Below are 14925 nucleotides of genomic sequence, written 5' to 3'. Positions count from 1 at the left end.
AGCACTGCAAATATGGGACACTGCACGACAAATTAATCAGAGACAGGTTAGTCGTTGGTTTAATATACGTCTGTCAGAGCGAATGCAGTTAGATGAAGATCTAACGCTGGAAAAGGCCACTGATATGGCGAGACAGACTGAGGCAGTGAAGCAGCAGCAGAGTAACTTGCGTGGTGAATGCATTAATGCCAAAACTGACTCTGTTGATAGAGTCATAAGTAAAAGCAAGCCATTTCAAAGCAGGCAGAGAGTCAAAAATGCTCATGGTGTCACATGCCTGTCCTGTCTTGTCATGCACATGGGTGTTTTATTGTTTTGAGCCATGTGCTCATGTCTGCCGTTTAGCCCCTCCCATCTTGTTATCCAGTTATTGGTTAATTTGCTCCACCTGTTGTGTTCGTTACCCTCCTTTGTTTGTTCCCCTATTTAGTCTCCTTGTGTCTGTAGTCCTGTGCTGTTACGTTGTCTAAGTTTTGTGTTTGTTTCCTAGTGTTGTTCTAGTTTAAGATTTGTTTAAGTATTTTCCCCCCTCGTGGGTATTTTGTTATTCTTTGTATTGTGTTATTTTATTAAAGTTCACCTTTTGTTTTTGCTGCATTTGAGTCCTCGGTTTTGTTTTTGACCCGGTCGTGACAGAACGTAACAGCCATTTTGAGGACTCAGCAGAATGGATTCTCGCAGACCCTTACCTACGACATGGGACAGAGAATCTTTTAGAGGGACCCGGTTGGTCATATTTAGGGGAATTCGTGGAGGACGCAGGGGAGGAGATACTACAGGTGGGCACCGACAGTACTCTCCAGTTTGGTCATTTTCTGACCAAGGACCGGCAAGGTTCAGCCCCGAGCGTTTTTCATCACCTGTTCCCATGGTTCCAACGCCTGTGACTCCAGCGCCAGTGATTCCTATGCCAGTGATCCAGAGTTCGGGGACTCCGAGACGCAGAAGGAGAAGAAAGACGGTTCATGTCACGTCTGCCCAGTCAGAGACTGTTCTCGTCGCGTCTGCCCAACCAAAGACTGTTCATGTCATGCCTGCCGAGTCTGTGTCCCCTGACAGGACGTCTGCTGAGACATTGAATTATTTTTCAACGCTGTTTAATATCCTGGAGGTTCCCGGGAGGGTTCATATCACGCCTGCCCAGCCAGAGATTGTTCATGTCGCGTCTGCCCAGTCAGAGACTGTTCACGTCACGCCTGCCCAGCCAGAGACTGTTCATGTCGCATCTGCCCAGTCAGAGACTGTTCATGTCATGTCTGCCCAGCCAGAGACTGTTCACGTCACGCCTGCCCAGTCAGAGACTGTTCACGTCACGCCTGCCCAGTCAGAGACTGTTCACGTCACGTCTGCCCAGTCAGAGACTGTTCACGTCCCGTCGGCCCAGCCAGAGATGGTTCTAGCCACGTCTGCCCAGTTGGAGACAGATCGGGAAATCCCCATTCTCATGGCCGGGGGGGCACTGACCGGCTATTTAGAGCGTTTAGCTCGGATCCTGGAGACGCCCTTCAAACCTTCAGTGTTTGTTCCTGAGCCGGAGCCAGTTCCTATGTCTGAGCCGGAGCCAGTGTCTGTTCCTGAGCCGGAGCCAGTGTCTGTTCCTGAGCCGGAGCCAGTGTCTGTTCCTGAGCCGGAGCCAGTGTCTGTTCCTGAGCCGGAGCCAGTGTCTGTTCCTGAGCCGGAGCCAGTGTCTGTTCCTGAGCCGGAGCCAGTGTCTGCTCCTGAGCCGGAGCCAGTGTCTGCTCCTGAGCCGGAGCCAGTGTCTGTTCCTGAGCCTGAGTCGGTGGTGCCAGCTCCAGTGCCTGAGCCGGTGGTGCCAGTTCCAGTGCCTGAGCCGGTGGTGCCAGTTCCAGTGCCAGCTCCAGTGCCTGAGCCGTTGGTGCCAGTTCCAGTGCCTGAGCCGGTGGTGCCAGTTCCAGTGCCTGAGCCGGTGGTGCCAGTTCCAGTGCCAGCTCCAGTGCCTGAGCCGTTGGTGCCAGTTCCAGTGCCTGAGCCGGTGGTGCCAGTTCCAGTGCCTGAGCCGGTGGTGCCAGTTCCAGTGCCAGCTCCAGTGCCTGAGCCGTTGGTGCCAGTTCCAGTGCCTGAGCCGGTGGTGCCAGTTCCAGTGCCTGAGCTGGTGGTGCCAGTTCCAGTGCCAGCTCCAGTGCCTGAGCCGGTGGAGTCTGTTCCAGTGCCTGAGCCGGTGGAGTCTGTTCCAGTTCCTGAGCCGGTGGAGTCTGTTCCAGTTCCTGAGCCGGTGGAGTCTGTTCCAGTTCCTGAGCCGGTGGAGTCTGTTCCAGTTCCTGAGCCGGTGGAGTCTGTTCCAGTTCCTGAGCCGGTGTCGTCTCCGCCGTGGCCGCCCGAGGGGTCGTCTCCTCCCTGGCCGCCCGAGGGGTCGTCTCCTCCCTGGCCGCCCGAGGGGTCGTCTCCTCCCTGGCCACCCGATGGACAATCTGCTCCACCCTGGCCGTCTGATGGACAGTTTGTTTCTCCCGTCCCGCCCTGGTCTGTCCCTCCCGTCCCGCCCTGGTCTGTCCCTCCCGTCCCGCCCTGGTCTGTCCCTCCCGTCCCGCCCTGGTCTGTCCCTCCCGTCCCGCCCTGGTCTGTCCCTCCTGTCCCGCCCTGGTCTGTCCCTCCTGTCCCGCCCTGGTCTGTCCCTCCTGTCCTAGTGGAGCGTCTGGTAGCCGCTCCTTAAGGAGGGGGTTATGTCACATGCCTGTCCTGTCTTGTCATGCACATGGGTGTTTTATTGTTTTGAGCCATGTGCTCATGTCTGCCGTTTAGCCCCTCCCATCTTGTTATCCAGTTATTGGTTAATTTGCTCCACCTGTTGTGTTCGTTACCCTCCTTTGTTTGTTCCCCTATTTAGTCTCCTTGTGTCTGTAGTCCTGTGCTGTTACGTTGTCTAAGTTTTGTGTTTGTTTCCTAGTGTTGTTCTAGTTTAAGATTTGTTTAAGTATTTTCCCCCCTCGTGGGTATTTTGTTATTCTTTGTATTGTGTTATTTTATTAAAGTTCACCTTTTGTTTTTGCTGCATTTGAGTCCTCGGTTTTGTTTTTGACCCGGTCGTGACACATGGAGCAAAAGACAAATTTAAACAGTCAGTCAAGATGTCACAAGTGTGGAAAAAGCCCATTTCATCTGAAAGCGCACTGCCCTGCAAATACGGTACTCTGTCATGCCTGTGGGAAGAGGGGACATTACCAAAAGGTGTGTGCTTCATCCAGAAAGATGAATGAGATTCAAGAACAAGACCCTGATATATTTTTAGGCACTGTGGTTGCCGAGGGTGACCCCTGGCTGATCAATATTAAAATAAAAGACTGTGAAGTACAGTTCAAAATCGACACAGGCGCTGATGTCACTGTTATGCCAGACCATGTGTTCCACAAGATATTTAAAGAAGGCAACAAACCAGCACTCCAGAGAGTGACCAAGCCTTTACTTGGACCTGGATGTTCACCACTTAGCGTGATTGGAGTTTCAAACATGCTGCTTCTGAAAGGAGACAAGCACATATTGGAGGATGTGTATGTTGTTAAGAGTCTTCATTCACCACTGCTGGGTAGACCCGCCATCACCAAACTGGGTCTTGTCACACGTGTCGATGGCGTAAGCATTCACACACTACAGGAACGATATCCAAAGCTGTGCAGTGGGCTAGGACTGTTACAGAGGCCTTACACCATTGAACTGAGCCCAGGAGCAGTGCCATTTTCCCTCAAAACTCCACGACGCATCGCTCTTCCACTCATGCCAAAAGTAAAAAATGCTACTACAACGCATGGAGCGGATGGGGGTCATAAGCAGGGTGGAAGAACCCACAGAGTGGTGTGCAGGCATTGTCGTGGTGCCTAAAAAGTCAGGTGATCCACGCATTTGTGTTGACTTAACAAAGCTCAACGAATCAGTGCGAAGGGAGAAATTCATACTTCCTTCAGTTGAACAGACTCTTGGGTTGTTAGCGGGAGCTTGTGTTTTTAGCAAGTTAGATGCAAACATGGGATTTTGGCAAATACCTCTAGCAAAGCAGTCTGCCAAGCTGACGACCTTCATCACACCGTTTGGGCGGTATTTCTTCAATCGTTTGCCCTTCGGTATCGCATCGGCACCTGAGCACTTCCAAAATTGTATGGTAACTGAAGTCACTGAGGGCCTGGACGGTGTGGTCTGTCACATGGACGATGTGCTGGTGTGGGGGCGTTCTCAAGAGGAGCATGATGTGCGCCTTCACGCAGTGCTCCAAAAGATGGAAAATGCTGGCGTCACCCTTAACTTAGACAAATGTGCCTTGTCGCAGCGTGTAGTCAAGTTTCTTGGCCACATTATCTCAGACAGAGGAGTGCAACCAGACCCAGCCAAGACCGCAGCAGTCCAGGAGATGCCAGAGCCAACAAACGTCAGTGAGCTAAGGAGTTTTCTTGGTATGGTCAACCAGCTGGGAAAATTAATTCCCCATCTGGCGGAAAAAGATAAATCACTCAGAGATCTCCTGTCCAAGAAAAATTGTTGGTTCTGGGGGGAAGAACAAGTTAAAGCTTTTAAGAACTTGAAAGAAGACTTGTCATCTGCTCCAGTGCTGGCCTTGTACGATGCAAACAAGCAACTCAAAGTATCTGCAGACGCATCATCGTATGGACTGGGAGCAGTCCTGCTGCAAAAAGAAGGTGTCGATTGGAGACCTGTTGCCTACGCGTCACGGTCTCTTACTCCTATTGAGCAAAGATACGCGCAAGTAGAAAAGGAGGCCCTTGGGCTGACCTGGGCATGTGAGAGATTTCGTGACTTTTTGATTGGTCAGTATTTTGATATGGAAACCGATCATTAACCACTGTTGAGTCTCCTTGGTGGCCAGGATTTGGATGCCCTTCCTCCCCGCATCCAGCGTTTCCGTATGAGACTGATGCGCTATTCATACAAGATTTCTCATGTTCCTGGAAAGAGCTTATGGACTGCTGACACTCTGTCACGTGCTCCGCTACCTGCTCATAAAGAAATCGTGGATGACGAGTTTATGGAGAGCACTAACATTTACGTGGACAGCATTGTGGAGCATCTCCCAGCAAGTCAATCTTTCCTGGACAACCTGAGAGAGCACCTCAAATCAGACAGTGTTTGCTCAAATGTCATGAAAATGTGTCAGGATGGATGGCCTGAGTCAGGTTGTTGTACAGGGACTGAGAAGCTTTACTGGTCTGAGCGAGCTTACCTATCTGTTCATGACGGTCTTCTTCTGAAAGGTACAAGACTCATCATTCCCTCTGCATTGCGGAATGATGTTCTCGACAGGCTCCACGAAGGGCATCAAGGCGTAGTTAAATGCAGAGCACGTGCACGGCAAAGTGTGTGGTGGCCGGGACTTAGCCAGCAGTTGAACGAGCTGGTTCTGAAATGCCATGCTTGCATTAAAGAGCGCACTAATCACACTGAACCGTTGATCCCATTGGATCTTCCTGAGAGGCCCTGGCAAAAGCTAGGGACAGATCTGTTTGTCCTGAAAGGGAAAACTTATCTTTTAGTTGTGGATTACTATTCACTTTATGTTGAGTTGGCAGATCTTTCACTCACCAGTTCTGCAACGGCATCCCGGAGACATTAGTGAGTGATAACGGGCCACAGTTCTCATCCAGCACTTTCTCAGAGTTCGCAGGTGCTTATGGATTCAGACATGTCACCAGTAGCCCGAAGCATCCACGCAGCAACGGAGAAGCTGAGCAGGCTGTACAGACCGTAAAAAACCTCCTCAAAAAAGAGCAAGACCCCTACCTTGCCTTACTGTCATATAGGTCAACTCCACTTCACAATGGGTACAGCCCAGCCCAGTTGCTCATGGGACGCCGTCTTCGTACTACGGTGCCAACCCTCCCGAGACTGCTGGACCCTTTGTTACCTGATGGCACCGCTATAAGTGTTCGAGAGAGAGAGAAAAGAAGTACAGATATGAGATATTTCAACAAACGGCATAGAGTGCATGACCTGAATAAGCTCTCACCTGGCGATAAGGTGTGGGTCACAGATCAAAAGGTGACTGGAACTGTGGTGGAGAAACATCCAACACCCCGTTCTTACCGAGTGGATGTGCCTCATGGAACTGTTCGTAGGAACCGTCATTTCCTCTCTCCTATGGATGTAAAGGAGGGTGGGTGTGACACCCATGCTGGTTCCCAGTTGTCCGAGAACAGTACAGAGACACAAAATGCACTGGCACCCCAAACATATTCTGTCAGTCCAACAGGAGCAGTAACCATAACCAGAACCAGATCTGGGAGGCCAGTCGTAAAACCTAAAAGACTGGATTTAAAGTCACTCCACTGTAGCCTCAGGGGACTGTTCTTACAGTAGTCAAGCAGTTTACTACTCCCCTTCAGTGGCTAAAAAAAAAGAAAAAAGAAAGAAAGGAGAAATGTTGCTGATGTATGTTGAAAAAAAATATATACATGTGTATCTGTTGATAATGTGTTTTCATAACTTTTCGTAGCCTGGAATGAACAGTTTTCAGGTAATGTTTAGAGTTGGGGTACTCGAACTCGGACTCGGACTCGAGTCCGGACTCGAGTCGAATTTTTAATGAACTCGGACTTGTCACGCACTCGGATGAATTTGTACTCGGACTTGACACGGACTCGGACATTTTAGACTCGGAAAATTTGCCGAGTACAGTCGAGTCCGGGCACTGGAGGACACAATATTTTTCAAAAACGAAACGAAACGAAACGAAACTGCTTACATTGTGTTGTGTCAGTGTTGAGCATTGTAGCCAATCACAGACATGTATATTAAGCGCATGAACACAGTGGCCAATCAGAGGCGTTTTGAGTCACCATGCGGAGAAGTCGCTCAAAACGTATGTTCAGAATCAGCGCGAGTTTTATCCTTTCGCAAATCTCCTCATAAACAACAAAGTCTTGACGCGATATAAATAAGAGATTCGCTGTGCAGTGCGGACAACTTCAGTGTTCATGACGAGAGTTTCAGTGAGAGTGCAGAACGCGGTAAGTAAGTGATGGCTTAAAGTGAGCGCTATTGACAATCTAAATAATATATTTTTTTCATGCTTGTAGAGGACCAGTGGTTACGTTCACACTGTAAATTAAAAAGAGTGATAACTGCATTTAAATGTGGGAGAGAATCCGCAGAATTTTAGTCCTGTGAGTCATGAAATTGCGATGATTGACACAGTAACCATAGCAACATGAGAACGTGATAACCAAAGCAACATTTTGGCGTCTAATAATGTTATGATTTTTGTTACATTGATTTAGCCTACACTTTAGTCATAAGTTTACATACACCTTGCAGAATCTCCAAAATGTAATATTTATTTATTTTTTAATGAGGATGATCATAAAAACATTGTTTCTATTTATTACTGCCCTGAAAAATCTTTTTCACATAATGGATGTTTAATAGCCTAGTCCACAAGAAAAAATACAAACACAAAATACAAGACAAATTACATAGGCTTGATTTTAATATTGTTTCATTACCTGAATGATCATGGTTCATGAGGAAAAATCTCCAGCTCCTGCACATTCTTTGCTTTTCCAGCATCTTCTGCATATTTGACTCCTTACTAGCAGTGACTATGATTGTGAGATCCATCTTGTCACACTGAAGACAACTGATGGACTCATACACAACTATTACAAACCCTGCAAACATTTAGTGATGCTCAAGAAGGAAGCAACCATTAGGAGCCAGGGGGTGTACATTTTTTAACTGGATCATTGGTGTAAATTGCTCTTATTTTATTTAAAAATTCATTAATTAATTTAGTCCTGCCATTTAGAGGCTAAATAAGATATTAGCATGTAAAACACAATAAGATGATCAAAATAAATAAAAATTTAAAAATCGACGTCATCTTGCTCAAAAGTTTACTCCTGGCTCTTAATGCATCGTGTTATATTCTTGAGCATTACCTTGCAGAATCTGAAAGATGTACGATAGGTAAACGTATGACTGTAACTATACATTGGAATCATTTTGTAAGGTTTAACATATTAATTTAAGAGCTCAGTGTTGAGACCTTTCACTGGAATTTGATTGACATGCGATCTGACCAATCATAATGCAGATACCTGCCATTTTTGTCCGACAAACAAACCAAACCAGATAGTAGATTAAAGTCATTGGACTTGAACTTGAAAAATGGTGTGTTTTGAATTCTTTTTGCAGTTCTGATGTTCATTCATGTTTAATTCGTGCTATAACTAGAAGATATTATCAGTTCATGTGCTGCTTGAGTTGAGGCCTATATTAAAGCACCACAAAACGGTATGTATTGTTTTAATTTCATAAAAATTACAAAATTTGAAAGCTGAGACTTTATTTCATATACCAGAAGTAGCCTTGTCTTATCTGTTGGCGCATTGTCAGTGTCCTCTTTGCTCCGCAATATATATTTCACTGTGTGAGAACATGTGGAGTGAGAGCAGAATGGCTTGTCAGACGTAGCGACAGTAAGAGGGGGGGGTCTTTGTGAAAGGTCAATTTAAAACCATTTAAATCTTTGTGGACTCGGCCGGACTCGACTCGGACTCGGATGTTAAGGACTCGGACTCAAGTGCGACTCGGCCCTCTTTGGACTCGGACTTGGACTCGGACTCGATTGTTAAGGACTTGGACTCGACTCGGACTCGACAATGGTGGACTCGGACCCAACACTAGTAATGTTTATCTGTACAAAAGATATTGTTTATTGCTCTTCGTTGAGTTGTTCTCTAAGCGATGTCTACTAAGGAAAATATGTCATTGTTTTTTATTTATTATTGCTTCTGTTAAAAGGGGAGATGTGGGATAATCTATGTAGTGGAACTAACGTGTACTACATAACATAATGTTACATAGTTTAGATCCTGAGTACTGTTTCTGCCCAGGAGGGGGCATTGTGGGGGAGTTCAATAAATGTGAATCTTGGAAGAGGTCACGGGAGGTGTGTGCTTTTTTACTCACACAATAAACTAGAGAATACGACAGAGTTGTTGTTGCCCATAACACGCTAGCATTCTGCTAATGAACGCTGATTGGTCAGTGAAGGACTGATTACGAACAGAGATACCGCTTGATGGCATCGTGGCATCTGAAGCGGGACCAGAAACAAACAAAACAAAAACTCTTCTAGCACGTGTGTTTACCTGTGTCAGCTGTGTTGTCGATGCCTCGAGTGAAAAGAAAGTGCAGAGCGCGAAAGCACCAAAGTGACTGAAGGATTGCCGTAAAGCAGTATCTCTGGTCGTACGATGTGTATGACGTCATTGACACTTTAAAATACTTTTTAAAGCAAATAAGTGACTCTAAAAAATCTAACACCCAGCAGCAATGTGTAATTTCTTTGCATCTCCTTTCGAATACAACATTCAAATTACTAGACAAAAAATTATATCCTGAGAAAAGTGGATTTTGATGTGTATAGCGCCATAGACCTCCATTCATTCTGCACTCGTCCTGTGAGCAGCCCTCATATGGAATCAGAGTGGAACTGCAACAGTTCAGAAGCCGGAAGTGTACTGAGAGTGAAACTTCTCGCCTTATTAGACATTCTCTGGTTATACGTTTTTTGTTGAAAAAGGTGTTGTGTAAACTCTCGACATGCATTTGCCCAGTTCAGTTGAATGATAGTGTACGAAGTGTACGAAGCAAATTGTTTGTTGAAATAACATTAACAACAACAATCTGTCAATTAGAATGTGTGAAAGTTGTGTGTTTTTTTCCCCCGCGTTTACAAGAATTTATTATTATTATTATTTTTAGGTTTATCAACAAAAGTACAAATGTATACAAATTTCAGACATTCAGTTATTTTTTGTCTTAGTTCCATTTTCATTAACTTTTAGTTCGTTTTCATTCGTTTCCTGATTTCCTTTGACCAGTTTTCCCGCCACTTATAAGTTGTCATGGAGATTCATTTAATGATCACAGGTGTTTGTCATTATTACCCTCATTTGCCTTGTATTTTAGTTGCAGACAGTCTTTCCAATTGTCATTTGTCCGATCTCATTTGTGTTAAGGTTGTGTTTACTTTGATTACCTGTTCTTGGATTTGTCTTTGGAGTTTATTAAAGGCTGTTTGCCTGAATCTTCATCTCCGTGTGCTTTACCACAACCGTTGCTGACAACAACTAGTAAACAACAACATTAAAAGGGACAAAAGTAAACTAAACAGACAAACAAAACACACATACTGTAGGGCCAAGGGTAATATAAACTACATCATACAACATAATTACAACATTAAAAGTGACTTAAAAGAAAGTTTGACAACCGCTATTAAACCTAAAAAGAAGTTGTTGTTGTAAAAAGACATTGAAGCAAGGACTGTGTTGTAGGCTATAGCCTTGAGAATAATTCTGTGTGAAAAGTGACAAGTTAGAGAGTGTATCTTACTTGGAGAAGGACGGTGAAGGGAAACTGACACTTAACCGAAACCACCAGTATTTCTACCAGGTGCAAACTCAACTTGGGGTGTGCAAACTGGAATCTGCCTATTTTGTGGTTTGGACAGAAAAGGATTTGCATGTTGAGCAATTTTTATTTGATGAAGAGTTCTGGGGTATGATATGCCAGAAAAGCAAGAACATTTTCGACACAGCCATTATGCCAGAGTTAGTTGGCAAGTTTTACACAAGGCTTTCATCTACCATGGCCACTGTGTCCTCACAACCTGGAATATTTGCCTCAGCTGAATCACATGGCTCTGGTTGTGCTGCTGCAAGTGCCAGTGACCAAGAAAAAACCTGGTGTTTCTGTGGCCAGGTTGAGTTTGGAAAGATGATTCTATGTGATAATGCAAAATGTCATATTAAGTGGTTTCACTACTCGTGCATTAATGTTAAGATTGCACCAAAGGGAAAATGGTATTGCCCACAGTGCCAAAAGATACCCCAGTCTCTGCCAAAAAAAAGGAAAGAAACCTCCAAAGTAGGGTTGCAAAATTCTGGGAATTTTCAAAGATGGAAACTTTCCATGGGAATTAATGGGAATTTAAGGGAATTTATGGGAATAAACGGGAATAAACTGGGAATTTTCAAAGTTGAGGGTTGGCTCTTCATAGGGAACTTAGATATAGTTGAAGAAAGTATATTTTAGCATAATCTTGACTAAAACAAACAGATGCCATTCAAATACACTTGAATATCCATGCCATTCCTCAATCACATGCACATAGCACACTGCTTACTGCATGGCTACTGAGGCCACACCCCCTACTGGCACTGTGCATGCCTCCATCACATGTACAGAAGCCCAAAGCACAAGACTATTGAAGGCACACATTTGAGCCTGTGGACTAAACAAAGTGAAGTAAGTTTTGATGATATTATGGGGAAATATATTTATTAAATGTTTAAATTGCAAATATCACATACAAATGTATTCATCTAGTAGATAGCAAGCTGATAAGTTAGATGCTAAATAAGCTAGCATAACTTTATTTACCACATAAGGCAGATGCTAGCTATCTCATATGGCTGTTTTTCTCTGCCTCCTGCAATATGTTTTGAATGGGACTTTGTGGGGATTTTTGGATGGGGGTGCATTTTTGATTGAGTGGGGTTGGGGGATGAGTAATATTTAACCTAGAGCCCGACCGATATATCGGCGGGCCGATATTATCGGCCAATATTAGGCATTTTCCTAACTATCGGTATCGGCATTTATAATGGCCGATAAATTAATATTTTAAAAAAATGCAGCGTGCGGTGATTTATGTAAGGATGGCGCTGCCAATAAAGCACCTAAAAGCTGTCACAAAGAACTGGCAAAAGTGGCAAAAAATAACGGCCGCGTCCGGTGTAGAGTAGACACAGTGTTAAAGCTCATTCTGCTACGTTACAACATCAAGCAATATTCCAATAATTTATATAATTATAACACTTTATATAGGGCCATTTTGCATTAAGAGTAGCCTAGTTTCACGTTTAGTACATTTTGCTTGCTACTTATTTAAAATAGTATAAAACTACTGTACATATGTAATTATAAACGTTTTCATTATGATATTATTAATTTTACTTTACTAAAAAGATCTGAGTTCTTCCTCCACTGGTAGATATTAGAGAAATTAAGATTAAAAATAGAAGATAAGGTTTTGTCAGTGACACTTTTGATATATTTATTGATACAAGTTATGTTTTAAATAACGTGACTAAATTAAAAGACAAAGTCGTTAGTGAAAATTATGCAACAGTATTTAGAATATAATATAATATAAAATGCAATGCAAACTAGTTTGGTTACAGCTCAAATTCTCATTCTATCATTCACCCTGCCCCCATTACATATCTTTGTCACACAAGTGTTTGATCACCACATTTGAGTGATCATTGCAAAACGTTTATATGTTTATTCTGTTTATACTGTGTATTCTATATACAGTACCCATCAAAAGTTTGTACACACCAATTGGAAAGTGTGTCCAAACTTACTGTACTATAATACACATAAATAATATTGCTACTGTATTATAATATACACATAAATAATATCGGCCGATATATCGGTATCTGGCTTTTTTTTATCGGTATCGGCGCCCAAAAATCCATATCGGTCGGGCTCTAATTTAACCCAATATTCCTGTTTTTGTTATTCCATGAAACAAGTGATTGTTCAATAAAATAATTAAAACTTGTTCTGTACTACTTACAAAAAAATCTGTTAAAATATCTGTTGAAAACATTTTGCATGGATGTTTTCTTATGACTTCTGTTTACATTTATGCTTGGATATGATACAATGATCGATTACATTACAATTAATTCCCAGTTAGTTCCCCTAAATTCCCATGGAAAGTTTCTAATATGGAATATTTCCAAAATTCCCCAGTTTAACTTCCCAAATTTACCGTAAATTTTCCGCCCCTTTGCAACCCTACTCCAAAGTAATAAAACGAAAAATAAAACTTTTTTTTAGTTGGCTGCTGTGAAGTTTTACACTTAATTTTAATGTAGGTTAAATTATATTTAATTCATTTAGAATTGTGCACCTTTTTTGAAAATGTGACGTTCTTTAAATATTTTTGGCATTTGATTTCAAGTTGGTGAGATTTTTGTAAAGCTATGCTGACAAAAAAAAGTTATACTCAAGTTACATACAAAATTGTGTTTACAGTTAGTGTATTGCACTATATTATAATGTATAATTTATAGTAGTGTATAGTTTATAAGTGTTCTGATAAAAGTGTGTTTTTCCTTTAATAAATCTGTGTTCTGATGATAGTGATATGCTGTGTGTTGTCGTCCACAACAAAACAATGACTTAATGACTGTAAATTAACAATCATTTATAGATCATTTTAGGCTATATAGACAAGTCCAGACATAGATTAATTTATATTTTTATTGGCAAAGTCCATATAAAAATATACTTTAGTCAAAATCAACTACTGATGGACAAAAGTTCACCAGAGCACAACAGACAAGTCCAATCTTATCTATGGTACAATACCCATCACTATCTTTGCACATCAAGAAATCAATTGGCAATATTCCGCCCAAAATAGTATATTTCTGGCGCACACAACCAATCACACGCTCTACATGAAACCTGACGTGGGCAATTTTCCTTGTGGTTTCTAAGTCAACAGGAGCTAACTGTGACTTTCCACGAGTGAAGGCTGGAATTTGTACATGAGCCATTCTACAACCTAAAGTGGCCTGAATATTAAAGCCACGGTCAGCAAGAACTAGATCACCAGGAAGTATGTTGTCCAAAAAGTTTGTCCACAGTTTTCAGTTATGTATTTGTCACTTACTCTCCCTCCCCATGCATTTGAAATGTAGGAGACTGTGCCCTGGGGTGTAATACCAATCAAGAATTTAATTGTGTTATGGAAGACCATGTTTCTGCTCTGGCTATAAGGTTAGACGGACGTTCTATAAAAACCTCAAAACAGTCAATAATAACGCCACATGTTTCCTGAATTGCATTGGCATGGTTTTTTGCAATTGATCTCTTTCTAAACATCAGTGACTATCCTTGAAGCAGTGGCTATTGCATATGACAGGAAGGTTGTGGAAACATTAAGCCTAAGACGCATCAATGTCAGCATCAACTGCTTAAACTTATCAAGTGACTTCCTCACAGGGAGGTGGGGACTAAGGAATGTGAAGAGTACTAACAGTATCTGGTATGTAGGTAGGCCAGTGAAAAATAAAACCTTTTCATCCTTATCAACAAAGGCACTTTGGTCATAGGAAGTGGACACATGTGCAACATCAGAGCTCAACTGAATGTTTTCAGTTCTAAGACTTTGAAGTTTAGTGGTCATAGCCTCAATGACATCACCAGTCAATTCAGTTTGAGCCCCTGTGCAGCAAAAATGATCACTGACATAATCACTTGTGGTGGGGTCATCATCAGTCTCAGCCTTCAGTCTCTGCTGGGTTCGGTTCATGCGACGCTTGTAGCGTGAGTTCCCTGTTTCTTTGGTTGACTGAGGTGAACCTCCGTGCTGACCTGTCAGTCCAACAGATGGCACCCAATCTGGGTCATCCTTTTGGTAAAGGTCAGACTTTTTACCTGGAATATAATGAGAAATACAGCACATTTTAGCTCTACATTTTAAGAACGATAAGAATAACATATTAAGTCATTAATGCCACATGCAGTAGCTTGATATGAATTATATTATGTCAATGTCAGCTTTATTTATATAGCAATTTTAAAAAGTGCTTTACAGTAAAATAAGCACACAGTAAAAACAATAAAAGCAATAATTGTTTTTACTACTTACTATTAAAAATATTATTATCATTACAATAGGAAATGTTATGAGCCGCTGCAATCAACATTTCACAATACCTGACAAGAAATGTGCAGAACCAATCCGGATGTTGTCCAGATTTTTCCCACGTAAGTTAGATCTTTGCCAACCACAAAAGCCTCCTTTCCTCTGATAATTTCTGGCATTCCTCTCCCTGGTTTTTAATAACTTTTGGAAGTCGATAATAT

Source organism: Abramis brama (assembly GCF_963993115.1).
Source record: "Abramis brama genome assembly, chromosome: 8".
NCBI lineage: Eukaryota > Metazoa > Chordata > Actinopteri > Cypriniformes > Leuciscidae > Abramis > Abramis brama.
Note: the sequence above shows the minus strand (reverse complement) of the source record.